This window comes from Microcebus murinus, chromosome 28 (assembly GCF_040939455.1).
Source record: "Microcebus murinus isolate Inina chromosome 28, M.murinus_Inina_mat1.0, whole genome shotgun sequence".
NCBI lineage: Eukaryota > Metazoa > Chordata > Mammalia > Primates > Cheirogaleidae > Microcebus > Microcebus murinus.
The window spans coordinates 7416897-7443931 of record NC_134131.1 but is presented as its reverse complement, the minus strand read 5'-3'; the positions used below and the strand labels follow the sequence as shown (position 1 = coordinate 7443931).

Sequence of the window (27035 nt, the reverse complement as noted above, 5' to 3'; positions counted from 1 at the left end):
GACTGGTGCCACTAACACACGAGGCTGGTTGGAGAGAGTTTATGGGGGTGGAGTATGCCAGTCTATCAGCTTTTGAGAAAGTGCACTGTTTCTATTTGAAGTGGAATTTGTGAATAGTTGCGCAGCTAGACAGTATTTTATAATTCTGACTGCTTAACAGCCCCTCATGTCAAAGAAGAACAAAAGAATGTTGAAGGAAGAAAACAGATTGTTTTTTTTTTTTGAGACAGAATCTCACTTTGTTGCCCAGGCTAGGGTGAGTGCCGTGGCATCAGCCTAGTTCACAGCAACCTCAATCTCCTGGACTCAAGCGATCCTACTGCATCAGCCTCCCGAGTGGCTGGGACTACAGGCATGCGCCACCATGCCTGGCTAACTTTTTGTATATATATTTTTAATTGGTCAATTAATTTCTTTCTATTTTTAGTAGAGACGGGGTCTCGCTCAGGGGGGTTTTGAACTACTGACCTCACATGCTAGGATTACAGGTGTGAGCCACCACGCCTGGCCGAAAACAGATTTTTTAATGAGGATTGGGAATTACGTTTCTGCTAAAGGTAAGATGATTTGCTTGCTTTATGATACTGCAATATCAGCATTAAAGAAATTCAATGATCATCAGCATTACAACACTCATAAGAACCAGGTTGTAGTGCATAAATTAAAAGATGAAAAGCAAAGACAACTCTTTCAAGCAGTAATAAGACATGGAAAAAGCCACTGAAGCAACTTATAAAGCAGCCTATGTAATCAGGAAAAAACAGAAACCATTCAGTGATGTAGAAATTGTGAAAGAATGTGTTGTTGAAGTTGTAGGATACTTAGACCCCAATAACATTTCGAAGTACAAACAATTGCCTCTTTCAAGGAGAACCATGACTGATTGGTAGCATGAATTAGTCTTCAACTTAACAGAACGACCTCATGCAATACTACAAAAGGAAAATACATATTATTCAATCACTCTGGGTGAATCAACTGATATTACTGATTCGGCACAAGTTTTATACTTCATTTGTGTCATAACAGAAGATTTTCTTTCCTAGGAAGATTTATTCACTTTGGGCATTCCTGCAAACAGAATATGGAAAATAGATATATCTTCAACAACTTTCAAGATAAATGTTGCAAAGCTAGACTGAATTTAGTAAATTTATGAGTGTATGTACAACGGTTCACCTTCTGTGACAGGAAAACATGAAGGATATTAACAGATCCAGATGCTCTCGTTTCTTTTTATTGTATCTTGCATCAGCAAAATCTCTGTGCTAAAGCTACTATTTTAAGTGACACTTGGCAACAAGTTATAAGCATAATTAATTATACTGGTACAAATGCAACATGGCATCATCAGTTTCATAACATACTAAGTTGAACCATGAAGCATTCACTGTGGATTTGCCGTATCATTCTAAAGTGCATTGGCTAATACAGGGACAGGTGTTAGCCAGAATTTTATCTCTGCAAGAACAGATAGTTAAATTTTATGAAGAACAGAATCAGCAATGTGAATTATTGAAAGAAGATTTATATAGGAATGCAGCATTTCTGTGTGATATCATGTCAAATCAAAATGACTTGAATATTTCTTTGCAAGGTAAAACTAAGTCTATACATGACATGTGCCAAAAAAAAAAAAAATCCAAGCATTTTGGAAAAAAGCTATCTTTTTTCAAAATACTTCTTCTTCAAAAGGAAATTTCAAATGAACATTTTCCCCACTTAGCAAAGGTCATTGATGAGCAAGATGATATATGCAAATCATTTGAAGAACATGCAGCTGTTATAGACCTACTAATTGGAGAATACGATGAAAGTTTCACTGACTTTGAGAATCATGACATCACACTCAAAGTAGCATTTCAGCCTCATCTAGTTGATATCACCAAGGCACTTAAAGAACTACAGATGGAATTGATTGAGCTCTCAGTAGATGACATTTTAAAGTCATTTTTTGATGCTAAGAAAGAACCAATTGAAATATGGATAAATGCTGTAGAATACACCACGCCTTGGGCAACATGCCTCTCTCTCTCTCTCTCTCTCTCTCTCTCTCTCTCTCCCTCTCACTCACTGTCTCTCTCTCTATATATATATATATATTTTTTTTCTTGCTTTTCAATCACTTGTTGCTGAGAATCTACATTCTCCTACTAACACAAATCAAGATGCTCTTAAGGTTAGCAATGACTGAAACCCATTTAGAAGATCAACTGAAACTATGTTCCTCCATGCTGCAACCAAACATTCAAATGCTTTCCAATGAAAAGCAGACACAATATCTAACACGATGACTGGTTCAGTCTAAGTTCTTAATTGCTGTGTGCCATTCCCTACTCTATCTGGAAAAGGATGCAGATGCAATTTTGATTAAGGAGTACTTGGAAAAAAAAATACTATCCTTTCTCTTTTCATCCCTTTATTCACCTAATATTTACTAAATACCTACCTAGTAGGGGGTGGGGTTTTCTAATAGTGGAGGAAATTGCATTGTAAGTTCTTTTTTAAATGGAGTTTATATTTTAGTAATAGGGAGAAAGAAAACAAACATTTAAATAAATAAGTAATAGGTGTTGGCTGTAATAAATGTTACCTTGTATCATTGGATTTCATTAGTGGGTCACAGAAGCCCACATAAAACTAATTTAAGTAAGGGGACCTTATTGGCCCACAAACAAAAATTACAGAAAAGGCAGACAGGGAACTAGGCTCAGGGACCCCTGGATCCAAAAAGCCAAACTTCACTGGGACTATCTTGCTTGCTCTTGTTTCTGTGTGCTTGTGTTGTTCTCTGAGTATGAGACTAGCTCCGTTACTCCAACATTAGTTCAATAAATTCCCCAGGGACTTTCTCTAAACAACCAAATTTGTATTACCTGTTCCATCCTCTAATACCATGGGGCTAAGGGAACATGACTGGCTCCTAATGAAAAATGTGCCCACCCCTATGGCCAGGGCAATAAAAGTATTGTTAATAACAACAAAGCTTTTACCATGTATAAAATATAATATGGCTTATATGAATATATCTATTAAAAATAAACTCTGTAAGTACTATCCCTCTTTACTGATGGACAAAAGTAAGGCTCAAAGAGATTAAGTAACTTGCAAAAATGCACCTTATTAGTAAGTACTGAAGACCAAATTCAAGCCCACTTAAATCACATCTCCAAAGCACACACTCGTAACTGTTAGATAATTGGGCCATGCTAATGTTGATTCCTATATAGTTATAATACCTATAATTATTTCATTACCTTACTTAATTCATGCTAATCGGTCTTCCACACAATATGAAGGCATGACAATTGGACATTCACAAATGAGAAGCGTATCCATACATGAGCCCACAAAATGGGAACCATCACAAGAAAAAAATGGAAAGGTAAATCAACATGAAATACCATTAAATGCTATAATCACTGAGGCCAATCAGATAAGGATTGAACTATTTAACTAGATCTAATTCATATCAGGGGTTTGAAGGCTTCCATTCAGTTGGGTGGGCTCTATCTTACCTTGGAAAATCAGTAATGCAATGTGAAATATGTCTAGAAGTCAGGAGATATGAGATCTAATTCTCAATACATATGCAGCTGAATTTGAATGAGTCAGTGCCTCAGTTTTCTAACCTGTAATTTAGGGACACTAGCCCCTAGGCTACCTACTTAATATATTTAATTTGTATTCCTTAAGGGTAAAAATAAATATAAATATGAAAATACTTAGAGTATTTATCATGCAAAACATGAGGGTGAGGTTTTTAAATACCATATAGAAAAAAAAAATATATATATATGGATTCTTTCTTACATCTGTGGCACTAAAGAAAAAAGAGTGAATGTTTAACAGCTATAATAAAAAGTAAACTTTGTAAAGCTAAAAAAATAATCCAAATGAAGTATAAATAGAACCAAGAAATGGATCCAATCAAATTAAATATTTACGTATTTCAGTAAGTAATAAGGTGTTAAGAAGTAATTTTCTATTTTCTAGATTTAGGAATGTAATGATTTTACTTTGCATACAAGAAACTTAGAAATATTCTTCTCTATTTTCTGAGGAACAAAACAATGCTTTTCTGGTAGTCTATAAGATTGTGGTGGTTGGAAACTTTGGCCTGATGGCTGGTTTATTATCATTTGATTTTACAATCCTTGGATTTCAATTTTCAACTCAGCTTGCTATTTTTAGTTGAAAAACTCAATTCATTTAAAACGGGACTGTAAAAATGTGACAATGACAAAAAGAATGATTTGAGAAACCAACCGTAATGGGAAATTAAACGTCCCACTGAAACACTTTAAAAGCTTTTTATAAGAAGAAATATGTGCTATAGAATTTAATCTAAGATAATAGAAATATCTAAAGTGTGGATTAAAGAAATGTAAGTAAAGTTACTAAAAGGTGGAATTATACTTCTTTTTTCAAGTCTGTTTTCCAAAAACAACACTTTTTCTAACCTTCCAGAGTATATAGCTGTACTGACCTGTCTAGCTTTAGATTTGCTTAGAAAAGTATGGCAAGTTAGAGCAGGAAGTAATCTTGAAATCATTTAATCCAACATCTCCCATTTTAGAGAATTGTGAAGTTGAAGCATAAAGAAATGAAATGGTTTGCCTAAAATCACACAGCAAATCTGTGCTATGATGATGATGATGATGATAATGCTGGTGAAGATAACATTTATTGTGACCATTCTAAGATAAGGATTATAATTCCCATTTTACAGATCATTAGCTTGAGGTTCAGAGAGGTTGACTAATTTGTCCAAAGTCCTCAATTGCAAAGTTGCCAAATTAGAGCTGGAACTCAGATTTTTCTGGAAATAAAACCCATGCTCTTGGTCAGAAAATTATCTACAGCACTGTCCTCTGCCCTCTAGCTGGACTGATTTTCAAACATACTATAACAAAATTCATTTTCCTTTTTCAAATAGCGCACGCTGTCCTTAAGAAAGAGACAATTCACAATTGCAAATCTGTGGAAACAACCCAAGTGTCCATCAATTCATGAATGGATTAATAAAATGTGGTCTATGTATACCATGGAGTACTATTCACCTTTAAGAAACAAAGGTGATATAGCACCTCTTGTATTTTCCTGGATAGAGCTGGAACCCATTCTACTAAGTGAAGTATCTCAAGAAAAACAAGCACCACATGTACTCACCAGCAAATTGGTATTAACGGATCAAGACCTAAGTGGACATATAGGAATAACATTTGTTGGGTGTCGGGCAGGTGGGAGGGGAGGGGGGATGGGTACACACAAAAACAATGAGTGAGATGTGCAACATTTGGGGGATGGTCACGCTTGAAGATCTGACTCAAGGGGGGAGAGGGGCATGGACAATGTACGTAACGTAAAATTTGTATCCCCATAATATGCTGAAATGTAAAAAGATAGAGACAGATTATATTGCGCCAGATTCTTATTGAGATTTCATGTAGTTCTTCTTCCCCCCCCTCCTCTCTCCTTTTTTTTTTTTTTTTCTCTTGTGGGGGTGGGTGGGTTGTGGTATCTGTAGAGGCGCTAATCTTTGATCTTCCTCCATAAGGCTTCCTTCCACTGTGGGATCATTTATGACAGGCTAAATTAGCCTTTGATCAGAGGCTTTGATTTACTTTATAATTCCCCGCTTCATCACTAGGTGCTGAGATGGGTCTGCTCTTTCTGCCCTTCCCAGTTCAGCTGGTGATAGCAGTGATATATTTCATTGGTTTGCTTCCTTTCCAAGGCCTCAAATATCTGTGCATGTGTGCAATCCAATAAAATCCGCGGTTTAGAGGAGATGTCTATGATTTGTGTCAACGTCTTACATACTATTTTCCCCCAACATGGATTGCTTTAGGGCACAAGTAGCATTTTCCTGAGGAAACACAATTTTTTTCTTTTCACTGGATTTTGCTCTAAGTCATTTGTTTGGTTGTGCTACGTATTTTCATGGACATTTCATATGTGCAGGCTGTCATGTTGCTACTTCAACCGTCCTTTTTTAAATATCAAAATAAGATTGAAAGCGTCTGCCGATCAAAAAGATAACCCAAGATTTGCTGGATTTCAGTGTCTTTTTATCCTTAATAATTTAATGGTCATTATGATCAGTCTTTTCTCTATAATGCAATAGCAACTGAGCAACTGTTTTTCCTTTCAATGGAAGGATTTTGCCTCCTGAATTTGCAAAGAAAGGAAAAATAAATTAAAAAGAAGAAAATGGCTATGGAGACTGAGCCCAAACCTATTAAAATATTAAAAACCAACAACAACAAAAAGGTACAGAAGAAACTTTTGGAGGTAATAAATATGATTATTACCTTAATTGTGGTGATGGTTTCATGGATATTTGCATATGTCCAAACTCATAAATTATGCTTGTTAAATATGTATAGTTCTTTATATATCAATTATACCTCAATAAAGCCAGTAAGAAAAACCCATAGACTGACAGTAACAGTAAAATCCTGTAAAATGATCACAAAACTATGCTTAAAAATATAATTCTTCAATAGTGTTTATTCTATAATCTTTTTTTTTTCTATTTGTCCCCAGGAACATTCTATAATCTTTTGATTTTGAGATGTCTTTTCCCTAGTGACTTAAAATCTACCTGTAGCATTTTAACAGCATATCTGAATATCTCAGCTTCCCTTCGGAGCCCTCACTGAATTTTCATGCCTTGGAAATCACATTTATTTGTGTATGTGATCTGAGTAAAAGCAACTTCAATAAGACTCCAGTTGAAACAAACGCATTTTTGGCACCTCAACACCAAAATTATGTATGCAAATTGGAGGTAATCCAAAGAACAGCCAAGAGAAGGATGAAGGGAATGGGGAGCTTGGCTGAGGAAGAAATGTGAGGCTTCTGAATGTCCCTGGAGTGGGTAAACAACAATAAAGGAAACATAACAGCCTATAAATATTTAAAAGGTGTAGACATCAAACATGGATAGGAATGATTAATTCTGGGACAAGGGCATGGAACTAGTTCTGATGCACTTATATCATGGGAAAGGGAAAGGATACAGTTTAGTATCATCATTTTGAATTGTGAAACATCAATTACTAATGCACAATATTCTACCATCCCATGGGATCTTTTGTGGTCTCTGAATGATCCATCTCAAAAGATGCTGAGAAACTACACTTAATTATTCAATAGAGGGGAACTTCTTTCAGAGGACATAGGTGTTTTTTTGGTTTTTGGGTTTTTTGTTTTGTTTTGTTTTGTTTCTTTAAGACAGAGTCTTTACTCTGTTGCCCAGGCTAGAGTGCCATAGCATGAGCCTAGCTCTCAGCAACCTCAAACTCCTGGGCCCAAGTGATCCTTCTGCCTTAGTTTCCCGAGTAGCTGGGACTACAGACATATGCCACTGTGCCCGCCTAATTAGAGGACATAAGTTTTACTTGGCTTCCACTTAGCACTTCTTGAGGGGAGATTTTTGTTTTGCATAATACGCATTCAACAGTACCTCCCACTTTTACTTTCTAATGGTCCTGAATTGAATTAGCCCCAGGCCAAACCCAATGACAGGACCAGGACCTAGGGGCCTGGTGGGAATATCAGAGAGTTTATTGTTAAGGGATCATCAAAACTCATCAGTAACCAAATTTAAAAAGTGTAATGGAAAACTCCTAAAAAGATTGCTGAGATGATTACAGGATCCAGAGAAGCAATCAGAAACTTGGCAGCACAGGTGTCCAAGAAGTGATTGATCAGGAGAATATCCCTCCCTTTCTTCCTCCTTTTCATTCTTCCTCCCTTCCACCCCTCATTTACAAAGTGTGCCTCAGCTTCTGTGCCCGGTGGTAATGATGCAAATACAAATTTCACCTGGACCCTGCCCTCAAAGATGTGTTCATGAGACAAATGCATAAAGGATGAATTGCAACTGAGTGTAAGGCAGATAAGCAGAGCTGAAACAGGCAGACTCAGGATCAGCCATGCAAGGTGCGTTTGTGCCATGTGTGCAGCTCATTGCACTGAGAACATCCAGAAAGGAGGAGGTTTTCCATCTCATCCTCCCCAGAGTCAAGAAGCCGATCCCCTGTATAACTAAGCACATGAATAGGCTCTCACAGTAGACTTGGGTGTTATTGGAAAATAATTGATGTCTTTATAAAAACTTCACAAGCAAGGGAAGGCAGCTAGATTCTCCTCTCACGTGGTAGTACTTTACTGAGACTTAAATAAAAATACTATTCTCTTTTTCCTACTTTTAGGACATGTAGCCTAGTCTTTGATATAAAAGAACCTCCCCAAATCCATAAATCAGTGCGAAGAGATAAGCACTCTCAACCAGTGCTTGTGCATGACCCAAGGTGACTCACACAGCTCATGCTTTATCATGACCTTCTGCTGTAAAAGTGTAGTCTCTGTCATTCAAGTACTCAGCCCTTCTGTTAAGATGCATGGATAATATCATTTTTAGATGAATTATACATGGGAATGGCACAACTGAAACCTATAGATAAACCTATATTCATCTGATAGGCATAAACTCAACCTCATAAAATTCCTAACACTTAAACTGTAGATTGTGCTCTGCGTAAGTTAAGGTAAATTTGGGTTTTGAAAAATGTTAAGAGCAAAATTAGTATTCGTATTTAGAGTCTAACCTGAGCTTTGAAGATTATTTTATTCCTTTTTTTTTCTTTTAATTCTTGAGAGGCTATGTAGCAAGGAGGAAAGCTTCCAAACAAAAGATTCTCAAAAGAAAATTAGGGGCCGGGCGCTGTGGCTCACGCCTGTAATCCTAGCTCTTGGGAGGCCGAGGCGGGCGGATTGCTCAAGGTCAGGAGTTCAAAACCAGCCTGAGCAAGAGCGAGACCCCGTCTCTACTATAAATAGAAAGAAATTAATTGGCCAACTGATATATATATATATAAAAAAAAATTAGCCGGGCATGGTGGCGCATGCCTGTAGTCCCAGCTACTCGGGAGGCTGAGGCAGAAGGATCACTCAAGCCCGGGAGTTTGAGGTTGCTGTGAGCTAGGCTGACGCCACGGCACTCACTCTAGCCTGGACAACAAAGCGAGACTCTGTCTCAAAAAAAAAAAAAAAAAAAAAAAAAAAGAAAAGAAAATTAGGGATTAAGAATGTGTGTGTGTGTGTGTGTGTGTATGTGTGTTGTTGTGTGTTTGTGTGCATTTGTATGTGTGTCTCCGAGGACTATGACTCCATAAACCCTTCCTGAAAGTTGTATGCTCAAGCACCACAATGAAAGCTCATAGTAAGAAACTTATTTTGTGTAATTAAATAATCATTTGATCAATCATTAAGAGGAACACAAGAAATAAATATAATTCAATAAAATAAAGGAAAGAATGCATGGCTATGAGTGAGCAGGGTGTTTTGCAGTTTACCATCCATTTTCATGATGTCAACAGACACAATTATTAACGCATCATCACGACACAACTTCAATTAAGTTTCCTCATGGTAGCATAATATATATATATATATATTTAATTTAATGTCTTGGTTATTGTATTTCATCCCTTACATTCTCAGAAGATTTACCTAGGTTTCTTATGAACTAGAAATTCATTTGCAGTGAACTCATAAAATGTTTTAATGGAATATTTGTACCCCACACAACCGATTATCATCAAAGAATTTGATTAATTAGATTTCTCGAAGTCTTTTCCCTGCGAATATTAGACTATACCTTGAATAGTTTTTAATCTTCAAAGAGACCTGCAGATTAACTGGAGTTAGAAAACTGGTATGAAGAATCCCTCTTGGAGTAAGTTCCAAAGGGAAGATCTAAATATAGTCGAGGGTAAAACCACCCCAGTGAATGAGACAAAGAATGCAAATGTTATTCAAAGCACACACCAGCACAGTTTCCTCATAGACTTATTCTTGGAATAGCCTCCCATTCATTGAGACAGCCTCTGGGGATGACCAGGAATCGGGTACGCCAACAATCACTCACAAAGTCAAGGTACTCTCTGTCTTTCCACATTGCCATCATCATTTCATATGTATTAAGATCCCATTTACAACCAATATATGGAAAATTTTGCATGCACTAAATAATATCTTAACTGAGGACAAAAGGTACTCTTAAGAAAGTAAGAAGAAAATCATTCTTTCATTCATATCATTGAGGAAAATAAAAACCCTTGATTTGTTTTCCTTGAATCACTTTGTCTTAAAAACTAGTTGTGATACTAATAACTGACATTTACTGAACCAAACGCAATGACAATATGCATTAACAAAATAATCTAATTTTACCTGCATCTAAAGGCAGTAACAACTATTATTCCAATTTTATGGATTAGGAGATAGAATCCCAAAACAACTGAACAGATTCCCCAGCGCCACTCCATTGTGAGTCTGGCCCTTCCTCCAACATGGACTTTTCTCACTGTTCCAAACTCTTTGAAACTAGTTATAATCCAGCCTGGTATTGCATAAGGCATTTGAGAAAACTCCAGTGGAGGATTCAGGTCTGATTTCACATTTATCCAAATCCAAGGGACAGTCACTAAAGCTGAAAGCTCTTCAGGCTGTGATGGTGTGAGCTCAGTTTGACCTCTGGAAATACGAGTTTTCTCACTAAAACTTCAACCCCCTAAGCAGGCAACCTTCTCAGATCCCAGTGGTGAAATTAATTTGTCTATTAAAAATGACATTTAGATAAATATCGCAAAGATGCCACTTTCAAATATGCTAAGAGATCAGCCAACATGAAAAATAACTTTAAGGTATGTGTTCCGCTCTTTTAAAAAACAAGCCAGCATCTTAATGATTTCAGAATACAAGGAAAGGAAAGGAGAGGAGAGGAGAGGAGAGGAGAGGAGAGGAGAGGAGAGGAGAGGAGAGGAGAGGAGAGGAGAGGAGAGGAGAGGAGAGGAGAGGAGAGGAGAGGAGAGGAGAGGAGAGGAGAGGAGAGGAGAGGAGAGGAGAGGAGAGGAGAGGAGAGGAGAGGAGAGGAGAGGAAAGGAAAGGAAAGGAAAGGAAAGGAAAGGAAAGGAAAGGAAAGGAAAGGAAAGGAAAGGAAAGGAAAGGAAAGGAAAGGAAAGGAAAGGAAAGGAAAGGGGAAAGGAAGAAACCTTCACTATAGCATATATCTGGTCCAATATCTACACTAAGCCTGTAATGAGCACAGAAGTTCTATGATATCTTCTTATCCCATGTTACTCCCTCTGGTTATACTCCTGTTCTATGTTTTGCAATAATTAGAAACAATCAAAAATACACAAAACAACTGATTAAGGAAAATATTCTTACCAGTAAATTAAGTTCCCCCTTAGTTCCACTATGATATGTTTGCAGTATCAAGACAGGATGATTGTTTGAAGTTAACAGCACCTAGGGATAGACATGAAAGATGTAATTTTAGGGATAATTTCCATCTAAGAAACTACTTTTACATTAATTTTTACCTTTTCTCAGTTAAAAAAACACTGATTTAATTTTTTCCCCTCCACATCCCCCCAAAATTTCCAATCAAATACCTAAGCAATAGTATTGTTCCGTTGCTAAAAACGGAATCCTGTGAATTTCAATCTAGGAATAAAAGAAGCAGAGAGGGCAGACATACAGGAAACTGCCACCCAATTACACATCTCATTCAAAGAATTATTGACATGTCTTCTCTCACAAATTCAGGTATCTTGCAACAGATCACAATTTATAAGTATTTCGACATGGTTTTCCACGAACTGTTTTGCACAATAGTTATTTGCTTTTGCCTGATGCTGTAACCATTCTGTCAAAATAAAACAACATACACTAAAATGAGGAGAGCTCTATCAGGAAGCATTCAAAGATTGGATCTCTATGAACTACAGAATGAACATAAGTCTACAAATCAAGAGGCCATCTCTCACCCAGGTGTGTTCATGCCAAGCCTCCCATCTCTTAAAACATCAACATGTGAAATAAAGGCAATGCTTCAACTAAGATAACACAATCCTTTTATTGTTAATTTCCAGGTGACAGGAGGATTGGTCCCAATCACTAGAAGATTGCTGATAAACTTGTTTTAAAATACTGTTCCATCAAGACACCTTTAAAAAGATTTTCTGTTTCTAGGATTCTCTATTAGGCATAAGGATAATCAAAATAAGTCAAAAATATTTTTCATACCAGTTGTTATAATTTAATGACTGAACATCATTCAGAAGACCTAAATTCCACCTAATAATTCTAACTCAATCCGGTAGAAATTATGGATTAAAGATATTTATAAAACTACAGTATTTTGGGCCCTAAGAAAAGGAAGGGTAGCTAAAAAATCCAAACCACCCATTTCCATTCTGTGCATTATTCAACAATCTCTTTGGCCTTCTTCCAAAAGCTCTTGCCAAGAAGTTATAAACAGATTGCAATGCCCGGGAGAGAACCTCACACCAATATACTGAAAAGAAAAATTCCACCCTGGCTAAGTATAAGAAAAATCCTCACTCCTTTCCAATTGACCAAGTGACACACTGCTCAGACTGTGCCTTTTATACTTTTGTTTAATAACCTCATTTCAACCCCCTAAGGCACACTTCTGACACCATAATTATTTGCATAACTATAACAATTGTTTATGGACAACTAACAATGCGCAAAATAGCATTTAACATGGCTCCTAACCAGTGGGTCCATGGTATACATTGCTTGAATATAATTGTGTTTACTGACTTCTGCGGGCTAGTAGAAGTTGTTTCCCTAAGTAGAGGAATACAGAAACTGGCTGTCATTTTTTGTGTCCAGCAACCTACCTACATATGTCACTGCATTTTCTCAGTGGGGAAAAGAATAAAACCTCAATGTTTGCACATGTTGATTCCAAATGAGATTTGCTGATCCTACCATTCCATTTGCTGAGGTCAAAGTTAAATGACATAAGCTAGAATGTCCTTTATATACCCCAGTGATAAAGAATTGCATAAATGCAGTGCATTCTACAGCTGGGGTGCCACTCTTATTGTTCCAATACTAAATCTCTCTAAGCAAAACCCATCATGTCACACAACTACCTCAAGTGTCTCCTCCCAATTGGTCTCAACCCCTCACCACTGCCAAAGATACCCAGGACAACAGGGATCAATGTCTGTGCAAAATCACCTTTCACTTGGGATTTTTAAGACTGTTGTTTAGCATTAGGCATGGAGACTAGCTATGAACAAACTTATTTGTGTGCTCACAGTGACAGCTTATGCGTACTGAGTTCTCATCTGCTTCATTCAACTTTGGTTGGGAAAGCACTCACACTAATCACATCTATAAGTTATCTGCTACTAATCTAATCATGTGTGCGCACATGCGTGTGTGTTTGGTGGTTGGTGCATATGAAGAATTATCTCTGTATTATTAGGTTTCCTTTCATTCCTTCATGTTGCAGGTGTATGCTCTCCAAAAAGAGGTACACGAAAAGTCTTTTAGAAGGCAACAAGTAATATTAAACATTTATACCTATGTATGTATTATTGTTATTTCCATCTCATTTTAAAAAAATTTCCTTCTACCATTTTCTTATGGTAAATAGCATGTGACTGTATCTGTGAAATTTAGAAGATACATATACTGGATAGGATCAAACATTATCATGATAAGGGTACACACACACTACACTTTGACAGTCTGAGAAACTTATTTTGCTTTTATTATATTCTTATTTTGCTTTTATTATATTAGCAGGCTATATAATCCTTTGAATATGTTTACTCTGGAGAATTTACCCTTTCCCTAACCACCATTGACACGGATAATAATCTCTTATTTTCTATTTTTAGTGAAAAGGTGCTTATTCTTCTAAGAAAAAAGTCCCTAAGTTTCTTCTGTTTAAGAGATACAAATAAATAGAATAAATATACCTACTAAATGTAAAGGGGGAATTGATAGGAATACCAAAAGGAAAAATCTGAAGCAATTACAAGTGTATTAAGGCAAAATGGACCTTTGGATCCTTGTTGGTTGTTTGCTTTTTTTTTTTTAGTAAAATTATAAAAAGCATGACTAAAAGAAAATATAGCATAGGTGCAACAAACTAGTTAAACTCTACTCACTTGAGGCAAAATAAAAAGAGAGAAATAAAGCACCCTAGAAGGAGAAATAGAACTTGCTCAAGGTCAAAAGGTAGTAAAAATGGATTAGGATGGTCCACTCAGCAAACAAGGGGCCCAAGGGGTGTGTAAAATGGAAGCTCTGAATCAGTGGAACTCAAGTCCTCATGCCTTCTGAATATGAGCATCCTGTCACTCTGAGGTTATCTACTACTTGAAAATAGCATTTTTCACACCACATAGACTCTACAGCAAGCCTACGACTTCATCAGGTGCTCAGCAAGAGAAAGAGTGACCTCTTGCAGTGCTAGAGGAAACGTTGGCTTCATAAGACTCACTTTGAGACGATATGTCATTTTTCAACACGACGCCTTTCTAAGACACTTTGAAGGCGAATTTCTCCTTACTTACTGAATTTACAACAAATCATAAGTGAATTGCAACTCCATCTAGACAAAAACTAGCTAAAGACCAAACAGCTATCATAAACCTGCCAGGTTTCCACTCTGTATTTAATTTAATGAATCTTGAGTTCCATAAGGGCATATCTTAATTGTTGCTATAATACCAGGGTCACTGCCTGGCACCATAATAAAGCTTCATAAATAGGGTTTGAATGAATGAATGAATGAATGCATTAAAACTACACATATCAATTAATAGTGGTATTTCACAGTTCCTTAACCTGACAGTCACAGGTGTGAATGTCACAGCCTCATAGAAAAGGAGGGAGCATATTACCACCACAGTATCTATCAAAAGGGATGCTGTAGCAGAGGAAAAAAAAGAGACAGACAGGCTGAAAATGCAATAAGCATGCACTTACTTGCTATGTGATCTTAGGCTAATCATGTACCCTTTCAGAACTCCAATTGTCTCACTGGTAAACAAGGGATAATATTACCTACTTTGCAGATGGCTTTGAGGAATAGGACTAACGTGCAAAAAATGCTTAGCACAGGGCTGGGATCTAGAAGGTACTCGGGGAACTGCCAGGGGCTGCAGCAGCAGCCACATAATCCTCTGGGCAGCCAGTGATGCTGGAAAGGACCCTCAGTTCTTTTCTCCAGGAAAGGAACTCCAGGTTCCTTTCTTGAAGGTTCCAAGGTTCCCGTACTTGAAGGTCCCCACTCAAACTCAGCTGTCAGGAGGAACCACATGGTGCCCCAGATGGTGACATATCAACCTTGGCAGCTGCTGTATAAGCCACATGGGTGGGCAGCTACATGCCTTATTCTCACAAGACAGAAAAGGATTTCTTTCCAATGTTTTATGCAAGCTTGTGAGTTTCATAAGGTCAGAGAAAAAAATTGTCTCATTAATTTTTGCCTCCCTAGTACCCAAGCACCGTGGCTGTCAGAATTTCAAATACTGGTTGCTTAATAGAAGTACCTTGAATGAAAATGCCTGTTCTATATGCGTGTGTGTATGTGTGTATTTGAAATCAAGACTGGCCACTTTTTCCTTTTAAAAATATACCTAGCCTCACCTGATCTTTAAACACTGGAGATTTTCGAGTGATTTTTTAAAAATCGCTAGAAAAAGCTGAGAGCACCTCAGCTTGTAGTCAATATTTAGGTCAATATTCTTAAGAAGTTGGGACGGAAAATGCCTCTTTTTCTGTCATCAACTAACATCTACCTGGCAGGAATGAGCTCTCGATTCAAATCATGGAGACCCATATGTATGCCAAGATGCTCTATACAAATTTGTTGAATGACTATATCTTTGAAAAAGGGAAATGATATATCATACACAAGATAGACCCTAGAATATAAGCTAGTAGTACAGTAAAAATAATCACACAAACAGAAATTCTTCTGTCTAATGTAAAATAATGCACGATATATTCAGAACCAGAAAAGTTCGTGATAAGCAGTTGGAAATTATTCATCAGACAAATCTTATATGAGCAATAGGAAGATATGGGATATTTTTCCTAAGAATACTTCTGAAAGAGCACTCTGAAAGAAAAGAATCCCTATTTCTGATCACTATTAATAGTTTTGCCATTTGTTTACTAAACATATTTATTGATTTCCTAGTAAGATAATATGTGATTTTTTTTTAACATCAATTGAAGACATACTATGTGTAGGATGTTATGTTAGGCAATTTATATATTCTCTCTTGTAATACAAGGACTCTCTAAATTGGATACTACTAACTCTAATTTTATAAGAAGATTAAATGCATTCAAATAGGCTAGGTTAACATGTACAAAGTTACAATAAGAATGAATGGCAGTGCCAAGATTCAAGCCAGTCCATGTAACTCCAAAGCCTGTGCCTTTATCTATAGATTGACTTCCTTATTCCATCATTCATGTGAAGTGCTTTGAGTCTCATTGAAAAAAGACTCTACGCTAATGATTTCTCTATCCGCTATTATTTTTTAAGACATACATTCAACTGTCCAATAGCATACTATGGAGAAAGCTCCAAAGAATATTCCAGAGCAAGTAAGAAGTCCTAATGAGTTCTATTCCTAGCTCTGTTACTAACGTTGCCTATAAATGGCATGTTTCTAAAGAAATTTGGGCCTCAAAGTCCTTATCTACAGCATGAGAATGTTAACTGAATGATTTTTATAATTTTTTTTGCCTTAAAAGCCTATAGTTATATAAAAATAGCACAATTATATTCACTTATATATAAATAAATATATATGTTTTTATATATGTATATATATACATATATATATATATACACATACATAAAATCTATCTGCTAATGATGCTGAAGGAGGTTCAGAGAAGTGCAACTAAACTATTTAAGAGACTAGGACCATGAGACTCTCATACAGGGAAAGATTAAAAACATTAAAAATCTTTCATGTGGAAAGATGAATACACAGAACAGATGGACCAAAATGAATAAAATCTTAAGAGACATAGAAAAAGTGAATACAATGGTACTATACACTATCTTGGGCTGTTACAACGTGGATGAAGGGGGAGTCCCTCAGAAATAAATTCAAGGAAAATCACACACAATAGAATTCTATGATCATGACAGGTCATATTTGTTAAAGAAATAAATAGCTTCCAGAGAAGCTGAGACATATGCTTGCCCAGTGCACTCATAGTTTATTAACAGAAAGGAGGTTATGTATTTCATTTCTACCATTTGAAAACATCACGGAGAACCAATACAAATTCTCAAGAACTCTTCCCTTCCCTATAGAAGGCTGACCTAGGAGGACCTGGGATTGACTGACAGATAGTATCAATAACACTCAGGTACTTTGGGGTTTGATCCAGCTCCAGCACATAGCACACAATAGATAATCAATAAATATTTGCTTACATCAATGAATGAGCTCTTTTATTACTAGCTGTGCCACTTTGGGAATATTACTTAACTCCTCATTTTCCCTGCAGTCAAGTGTGGATATGACAAAGCTCTTGGGAAACCAGCAGTGGCCAAGAGTTCATCATGGTAGAATACCAAATGATGGGGCAGGGCTCGAAGCCACAGGCTGCAACACAAGATTCAGATTCCTCATTGCACCATCACTGGTCTCCCAACCAGGATTGTTGCTGTAGCAGAATAGCCCTAGAGACCAAGTTTCAGCCACACTGTGCAGATAAACCACAAAGCTTGGACCCCCCACCCCCAATACCAGGAGAGGGGCCTGTGCCTTTCCGAATCATACAATTTATAAACCCCAGCTCCCAGAGCCAGGAGTCCCTTTTCTGGAGGTGCTAGTCCTCTGTTTCTCACGTGGAGTATGACTGCAGGGCATTCCTTGTTTTCTCAGTACTTTGGAAGGTAGTGTGAGTATCAAAAGAAACCATGTCTGAAATGGTCTTGAAAGCAATAAGCAAAAACATCAATGTTTTAAGTTAAGAATAAATCAAACAGATAACCTTTTTAGATCTCTAACAGGATCTAGTTCTGATTTTATGTAACTTTCTAATGCAATTGGAGATTGTCTCCCCAGGAAGCCATTAAAAATTTGCAGTAGCAATTGTGGAAATTGATAGAGAAGTGCTATGTCTTTTTACACAGTCCAAAATGTATGTGACAATAACCCCCAAATCACTTTTGGCTAAAGCCTAATCAAACCAGTAGATAGTGGACAAGTTAATAGTAACGTCAGGCTCCTGGAGTAATGGCAATGAGATACATTTACATAGAACTAACTGTATGCCAGGCACGGTCCTAAGTGTTTTACATTTTATTGACTCATTTGATCCTCACAATCCATGAGATAGATACTGGGTTTTTTAAAATATCTTCACTTAAAGACGAGAAAATTAAGGCACAAAGAAGTTACATATTGCCTAATGTTACATAAGCATTTCCCCAGAATGGAACTTTGTAATTCTGATAACCTTGAATACTGCCATAGGTATTATTGCAGCCCCAGTACCCTATTAGAGCAGACTCTTGTTCTTTATGGCTGCAAGCTTAGTGACACAAATATTTTCAGCCGTGATGAAAGAACAGGATGTAAATCATTAAAAGCCACACTGAAATGCATATGAAAACTGCCTGGAAATCTTTCAGGCATATTTAGGTATGAAAAGAAGTTAACATTGCTATTATTAGGACTTTCTGTCCCAAGGCATTGTACAAGGGGGTCTTTGTTTATTCATTCAAGTATGTATTACTTGACCACTCTGCATCCGGCACTGTGGTCAAGGCACACCCATGAATGGGGAGCCCTGTGTCCCCAAAACAGGAACTCGTCTAAACAAATCCCATCTCAGGCTATTATTCCCAATTTCCTGCTTGAGCCATTGCACCTGCTGCTTTGCTGTGAGTATTTGCCCAAGCGGCTTTCAGCGCCTGACCATCCTCGACATCCTTACACCACTGGCCAGTGGGCCTCAGAATCTTTGCTTTGCCTCATCTTCTCCAAGCAAGGCAAGGGCTAAACTTTCTAAGTTTCCCTTGAGATATCACTAAGTTTTAGTACTCTGTCCACACTCCCCAGATATTTTCAGCACTGTCTTTGTAGGCTAGTCTTCATAAGTACTTAAGGTCTCATGCTGCAGAGAAACTTAGGGGAACAAGGAATTTTTAAGTGGTGTCAATATTCCACCCACAAAAAAACTCACTTTCTACCCATGAAGTCATGTTAGATGTAGATGTGTAGGAGACAGCCACTGGTGAAGATGGATACTTATGGGGGTTTTATTTTATTACAAAAGAAATAAATGCTCACTGCAGACATTTGGTGAAATGCAAATATGTGTACACACATATATAAACATATACACATAATAAAATAGAAATCATCTGTCAAAGTTAATGCTACTAACATTTTAGTGTATTTCCTTCCCCAATTGATATCAATATCCAACTAGTGCTATAGCTACCACACGCCATACACACACACACACATAAATATGTAAAGATCATTTGCTATGTATCTCTACATACCATTATGAACATTTTGCCTTCTCAAATGTTCTAACATAGCTTTTTCTATTCATATGTTTGGGCCGATATTCACACACTTAGTAATCTAGCTAAAGTTTAGATTGAACTTATTAACATATATTCAAACATAAATGTAAAATGCTTACTGAGCGTAATTTATAACAGTGAATTTTTGGTAACAACCTCAACAATGCTCAACAATAGAGAAATAATTTAGTAATGAATAGGTAAATAAAGTAGTTCTTAGAATATAGGTATGTACTAGAAAAGTTTGTAGTTTTAAAAAGTTGTGTTTTCAACAGCTATGGAATGCTGAACATTCTTAGAGAGCTAAATAAAACACTATAAAATTTTACAGAGAATGTGAGCTTAAGTTTGCTCATACAAAGAATTCTATATTTCTATATCTATGTGGGAAATAACACTGGAAGAAAATCCATCCAATTGCTATCATTGTTTATGGGGAGAAAGAGACAGGGAGAGAGAGAGAGACCAACGATGATTAAATTTTATAGATGCATTTTTAATGATCATGAACTACTTTTTTGGATCAAAACAAATGTGATAAGAAATGAAAGCACTTTTTTGCTCCAAAGCTGCACAGTTATTTGGTTAGGTAAGTGGCCCAGTTTCTCAAGCTAAAATGGAAACAGGCTGGGCGTGGTGGCTCACGCCTGTAATCCTAGCATTTTGGGAGGCCGAGGCGGGCGGATTGCTCAAGGTCAGGAGTTCGAACCCAGCCTGAGTGAGACCCCGTCTCTACCAAAAATAGAAAGAAATTAATTGACCAACTGAAAATATATATACAAAAAAAAATTAGCCGGGCATGGTGGTGCATGCCTGTAGTCCCAGCTACTCAGGAGGCTGAGGCAGTAGGATCGCTGAGCCCCGGAGATTGAGGTTGCTGTGAGCCAGGCTGATGCCATGGCACTCACTCTCGCCTGGGCAACAAAGTGAGACTCTGTCTCAAAAAAAAAATAAAATAAAAATAAAATAAAATAAAATAAAATGGAAACAATGCCATTACACGTTGGCATGCCAGTGGGAGCTGGTATGGAATAGCAAAAAAAGCAACTCGGGAGCCTAAAAATGCAGGGCATAATTAAGAAGATATATGAAGTTTGGGTGGCTAATGATGAGGTTCATAAGGGCAGGGAATAGATAATAAAAAGAGATGAGTCTGAAAAGTTGGATTGCATAAGGAGAAGTGTGTTAGGTGACATGCTTTGATAATGAAACTTCATCTTGTAACAGAGGCCATTGTGGATTTTTAGCGGGAAATGACAAGATCAGATTCATGTCAGGAAGATAACTCCAGTCTGATTTCTTTGTATTCTCAGATGGATTTAAGGTTTCAAGGATACTAGATGTCTTGAATGAAAGGAAAAAGAGAGGAAAGAAAGGACCCAATTGATTTTGTCTGGAATGGCTTGAGTTCAGCCCTCACCTTTACAGAAAGAATTTTAAGTGCTCCTTGGTTTCTTTCAGAAAAACGTCTTTGCCTGGTAAAGGGAGTAGAGTACCAGAGAAAATTTTAGACTCTAATGTGCAGTTAAATGAACTGCACAGCACCAACTCTGGCACTTAATAGTCATGTAGCTTTGAATATGTCACAAACTCCCTGAACTTCTATTTCTTCATTTTTTTAAAATGGAGCTAACAACCCCTGACTCACTTCTCTCACAGGGTGACACTGAGAATATATAAATGGTAAACCATGAATCAGACAGAGTATCTAGCATAATAATTATTTCACACACATTCACTAGCAAATGAAAAATTTGATCTGTAAAAAATATTTAAGTGCAAATACCTAACTTGTAAAACTGTGAAAATAAATAGCTAGTCAGCAGAGCCTGAATAAGTTACTCTGACTCTTTAAAAAATCTAAAACTACTACACAGAGATGGAGTAAGATATTAAAAAAAAAAAAAAAGAAGCAAGCTATATTCTTGATAGGATCTAAATGTTTCCTTAATTATTTAACTTCAAATTTATAAGATATTTTAACTTCAAATTTATAAGATGCTAAATTCTTATAAATTGCAATGCAGAAAATGTGCAAATTTAATGACAACTCTCAAAATATCTTTAATGGAGACCAAACAAAAATAAGTCAGTACAAGGAGCTCCAGGGACAGTGTACGAACAGAATGATATGCAAACACAGTTGTGCCATTCGAGAGTCCAAATTAATAATTTGCAGTGACCTGCCAATATGCAGGAGAGCACAATTCCCCAGTGCTTCTTCTCAGCACATGGTAGATGCCTGACATTCTCAGTTAAGAAGATGAATATGTGAATTCGAAGCATAACCTGTGGTCAACCACCAGTTGTCATGACTCCCACTCCTGCCAGATATTGATCAGTACATAAATCAGAAATATAAGGGAGTCCAGTGGTTTCCAACATGAGGATAGTATAAAGTCCTCAGTGATGCTTTCAAAAATAATCATTAAAATAAAATTATATACTGGGCTGGTTATTTCAATTAATAGAAAAGAGTTTAGGCTTTACAACCAACATTTAACAGAAACTATATTTAATCCAACCCTATTTTGCAAAATTTGGAATTTAGTTCACCTATGGCCAAGGCCTGCTTCAGTTCTCTATGAAATTGTGTGATTATCTACACAGTTCAAGCAAGAGGAGGAAAAGTTGCAATGGCAGTAGAAATACTGGTGGGGTTAATGTAAAAAAGAAAGTAAAGGAAGGAGGAAAAACAAATATGCCTTTATTTTGGGAAATCTCCAAAGATATTTTTTTTATTTTCATAAATATTGGGAAACATTATTCATATTTCCAGTTTTCATTGTCTTTCTCCCCCAGGGAATTTTGAAAATAGATATTTCACTGGGCAGAATTCCAATTAGATAAAACACTTAGTACATATAAACCAATACCCTTCAGCTTTCTAGCTTTCTAATACCACAATAGTAGGACTCCCAATTAATGTGAAAGAAAAATTTGTTGTGATTGTCTGGGAAAGGAGTTCTTAACCCCATTAAGATCATGAATACATTTGATAATCTGCAGAAAGATAAGGACTCTTTTCCAGAAATATGCACACACCTCCCTGCACACAACATATTCAACAAAATAACAACAGCCTCAAAAATCACCTCTGATCTGAGCCATTCAAACTACTCAAAGTTGAAGTGTAAGAAGAGAACATTTGGGCTTAATCCAGAAAACTAAAATCGGTTGTAATTGCTGACTCGAGTTCTATTGCAATCAACCTATAAGAATACAAGATCTTACATTTTGCAGCACCCTAATGAAGATTTTTAAATTGAACCCTTGAAACAACTTTGCATCTTAATTTTATTAGCTTCATTTCTAAATTAGAAAAAATAAAATTCAGAGGATTAAATTACTTCCTCCATGTCATACATAAGTGACAAAGGTCAAGTGTAGAGCCCAAGTATTGTGGTTCCAATTCTAGTCCTTTCTCAACAATATTATAACCCAATCTTTACATCAAACAAGCAAACAAACAATGCTTTATGCTTTGCGGACAGTTTTAAATGACACAAAACAAACTCAGTCTTTTACTATAAATGGAAAACATTTTCCCCTAAAATCATCAGCTGGTGGTTTATTGTAAACAAGTGAACAACCTGTGGACAAAATCCTACTTGGGGTTTTGCCAGTGGTAAGTCTCTACTTTCATCTACTCCTGTTTAATGTGAGAGACACAAAAGCCAGAGAGTGTCACCACTTCCTTAGTCTCTCCTCATAATCCAGGCATCATATAGGAGCTTAAAAGACATGTTTTATTCTCTTCATTATGTACTGAATGCTCAGAATTTATTTTACAAGAGATCCTTTGATCCTTCAGAAACAAGTCCTTTTTGAAGCTTTGGTGACAGAGCGTTTAAAAGAATTCTTCCATTGGGGACCAGTTGGTCACTCAGCACACAATTTAAGTATACACTTTGTAGAGCTCCTTGTCGGGCCTTTATAATACTGTGGAAACTCACAGGGAAGAAGGGGTGGAAGATGAGGAGGAGAAAGGATCCACCCAAAACAAAACAAAACAACGGAAGCATCACAAACAAGGAGATGAGACTCCCTCCCTTTGACAGATCACAGTACTATGGAGGGAGAGAAATTTTATCTCATCAAGTCTGGGATGCCCAGAGAAGGGAGAGGTGTGGCTCAGGTAGGTCATTGATTTTCAAGTTCAAGCCAAAAAAATAAATAAATAAATAAGATTAAGTTCTAAATTGTGTATAATCAACATTATTTTCTATTTTTTTTCAAAAACACATAGAAAATGATCAAGATTATTCTGAAGTCAGCTATACAGATTCCACTGAAATCCCAACAGGAACTTCATAATCTCACCAAGAGTGGGCAAAACATAGTAGTTGAGTTGAACTAATTATGTGGAAAATTTGAACAAAAGAGCCCTTCCTCTAATTCTTCCAAATCCACAAATATTTCCAGAAAATACTAAGCTCTAAATTTTGTAGAAAATGGACTGAGTTCTGAATAGCCAACTCTTTGGACTCTCCTTTGGACATTCACATACTTCTGGTTTGAGAAATGCAATACTCACAGGTTACTGTTTGCATTGATTATTCATTTAGTATACCCAAGTGGCTGCGACTGTATTTGCTTCTGTATATTAGCGAAAGATTTGTGCCAACTTATCAATGAAAGAAGCATGGGGAAACTGGCTGGCCAGAGAACCTTTTGTGAATGACATTTTCTCCTGACATTTCTTACACATCAGTGCTCAAAATTAATGAAGATTCTGAAGGACATAACAATTAGGAAAAAAGTATTATGCAAGATTTTTAATAGATTGTATTGGACATAAAACATGCTTGCAGAAATTATAATTAATAAGAAGTGAAATGTAACACCACCTTTAAATAGGAAGCAGAATCCCCTTGGAAACAACACATGGGGCTAATGCAAAAATCAATGTTCACTGTGCTGGTTGCTTGCAAAATTACACAATTAATCCTGTGTAAACTAACCTATCAGCAATGCACACTGCAGGGTTGCTGATAACTGTTAGGCTGCACAATGTATTAAAGAAAGAGAACTTTAATGAGATCCCATGAGAATCTAAAGATTTGAATCACTTTTTTTTTCCTCCCTAAAAGTACATTTTTACTCCACTTAATGGACATTACTTTTCATATCTGATACACATATGGTCAGATCCACCATTAAATCAATCATTAAGAACCAGAAGACATTCTATCTTGAGTTTAAAATAATGCCACTAAGCTGATTTCAAAGTAATAGAGGATTTAGAAATCTACATAAGATGCTACCTTATTGTCCTCGTGGAGTTGATAGCGATCTATGCTATCCTATATTACTGGGCTCTCACAGGGGCTAATGAGCCATTAGAAAATTGCTGCCTTAACACACTCTATACCACGTGAAGATATGTAATCTCATGTGCATTTGGTTTATGTCACTTATAGCCTTATTCTGCAGGACAAATAAATAAATAGAAATGAACTAACCACTTAGGTATAGTCATTTTTAAAAAATATTTCCCCTGTTATATTTATATGTATATTTACCCTGAGTATATGTAAATATGTCTACATCCATGTACAGGTGTCCCATTGAATGCTTAACATCTGAATAGAAAATTGTGCACAGTTTAAGCAGAAAAAAACAGTTCAAGTATTTTTCGGATGGTTGGGCTAAATCTTGAAGGTTTTTATCTTTTTCTTCTTCCTCTGACTCTTAGATTAACTGTAATCCCATCCGAAAGTGTGCCACATGGGTAGGGACTAAAAGGTTCCTCAGACAACTCTCCTTTGTGTTTTCATTATATGATTAATTGAATTGAAATTGCCCTTGGGGGGAAAAACATATTATTATCAAAACTATACATTCCAATAACATTGTTAAATTTGGTCTTAACTTCCTCTGAGTCCTGATTATTTAATCCCGACTAGAGTCTTGTTATAGACCAAATCCATTCAGGCATTGGTTGCCTGTATTACAAAGATGGATGGATGGATGGATGGATGGATGGATGGATGGATGGATGGATAGATGGATGAATGGATGGATGGATAGATGGATGGATGGATGGATGGATGGATGGATGGATGGATGGATGGATAGATGGATGAATGGATGAATGGATGAATGGATAGATGGATGAATGGATGGATGGATGGATGAATGGATGGATGGATGGATGGATGGATGATGGACAGCTGACGGATACACAGACAGACAGACAGATAGGTAAAGATAGATGGATAGATAGATAGATGTGAGCATTAACTGTAATAAGCACTAGAGAGAAAAAGAGGAGTGCTGTCTTCATCCGTCACAGTCTCCCCTGAAAGTCACTGGCTGTTTTCCTTTGCCACTGGTAGCATGCTGCTGATACTGGAACAAAATCACTAATGGGAAGCTGAAAGTCAGGACTGCAGGTATCTCAAGGAATAGAAAGATGAAAAAAAAAAAAAAAAAAGGAAGAGGCAACAAGAAGAATATCCACAAGGAGAAAAGATTGCGAATGCACAAAGGAGAGCAATTTGCCTGAAAAGCTTAGCAATAGAGCAAGTCGGCATTTCTTCACTGCTTTGTCAGCATTAAAACTGTGGCAACTGTTCACACACGCTATTGTCTCCAGAACTCAGTCTATTTCTGAGCACTTTTGATTTCCATTGAATGCCTTTAGTATCTGTTGTCCACACACATATCACCTACTGTCTTTCAAAATGATATGAGCCCTTTAGTTCTTATTTTCATGTAACAGTAAGTGACGATGTTCAAGAAAACACAAGGTTTTCTGTTTGTGTGTTTGTGTTTCCCCATTAGCCCAGAGGCATAATACTCTCCCATTTAATGCTAAGAACTGGCACTGACCATTCAGAGCATCATTGGAGCTTGGTCTCCTACAAGAGAATAAGATATCATTTCCTGTTTCCCCATGTTTCTTCTCATATAGTTCAGCAAAAAATATGAACAATGATTTATGAGCTTGATTTTAATAGATGGACATTCAGCAGTGGTGGTTATTAAATTAAAAGTAAAATATACCCAAGGGTGGAGAGGAGATGGATAGCATTTATGCTTTAAAACCCTGCTAATAGCAATGCCTGATACTTACTGTTTACTTACTAAAACATTAATTTTATCCAGGAAAACTCCTGGTGAAATTATTTACCTGAAATAATAGGCATGAATTAACCTGACATGCATTTCGGCTTTCAGCAAAAATTTTCCCTGTTGTCAACAAGAAAATATTTTGACAAGAACGAAGACACCCTTCTTATTCTGTTTTCAAAACTCTCTTATGTGAATTCTACCCAGAAGAGAATCTTTCTTTACCAAATTGTCTGCCAAGCATTGGGGAGAGAGGAAACATTTTGGAGAATGAAAGGAAAGATGAAAATCTAGGTATTATAGGGTAAAAAATTTTCTCTGAGAAGTCATGGAAACATTTCCACCTTAAACAAAGGCACATAAGCACTTATCACCTTCCTCGTTGCCTATTCTTGACTATTTTTCCCTTGATTTTAGATATCTTGAGAAGCACAATCGTTGTTGAGTTCCTAGACAGTGGGGTTATATGTGTGTGTGTGTCTGTGTGACTAAAAGTGTGTGTTTGTGTTTGTGTAATTGAGTT

The 27035-nt window shown here is 36.7% G+C and overlaps 1 protein-coding gene across 8 annotated transcripts in view; it reads right to left on the bottom strand.

Annotated features, from left to right (window-relative positions):
* Window positions 1-27035, bottom strand: part of CHL1 (cell adhesion molecule L1 like) — a 190260-nt gene that overhangs the window by 137120 nt on the left and 26105 nt on the right. For 7 of the 8 annotated variants that reach the window (XM_075998462.1, XM_075998465.1, XM_075998459.1 and 4 more), the window contains exon 2: window positions 11248-11328. The gene's annotated coding sequence lies outside the window, so the exon portion shown is untranslated. Of the gene's footprint in view, window positions 1-11247; window positions 11329-11474; window positions 11582-27035 lie in introns of those variants that run through there. The other variant, XM_020284840.2, reaches the window with a different exon arrangement.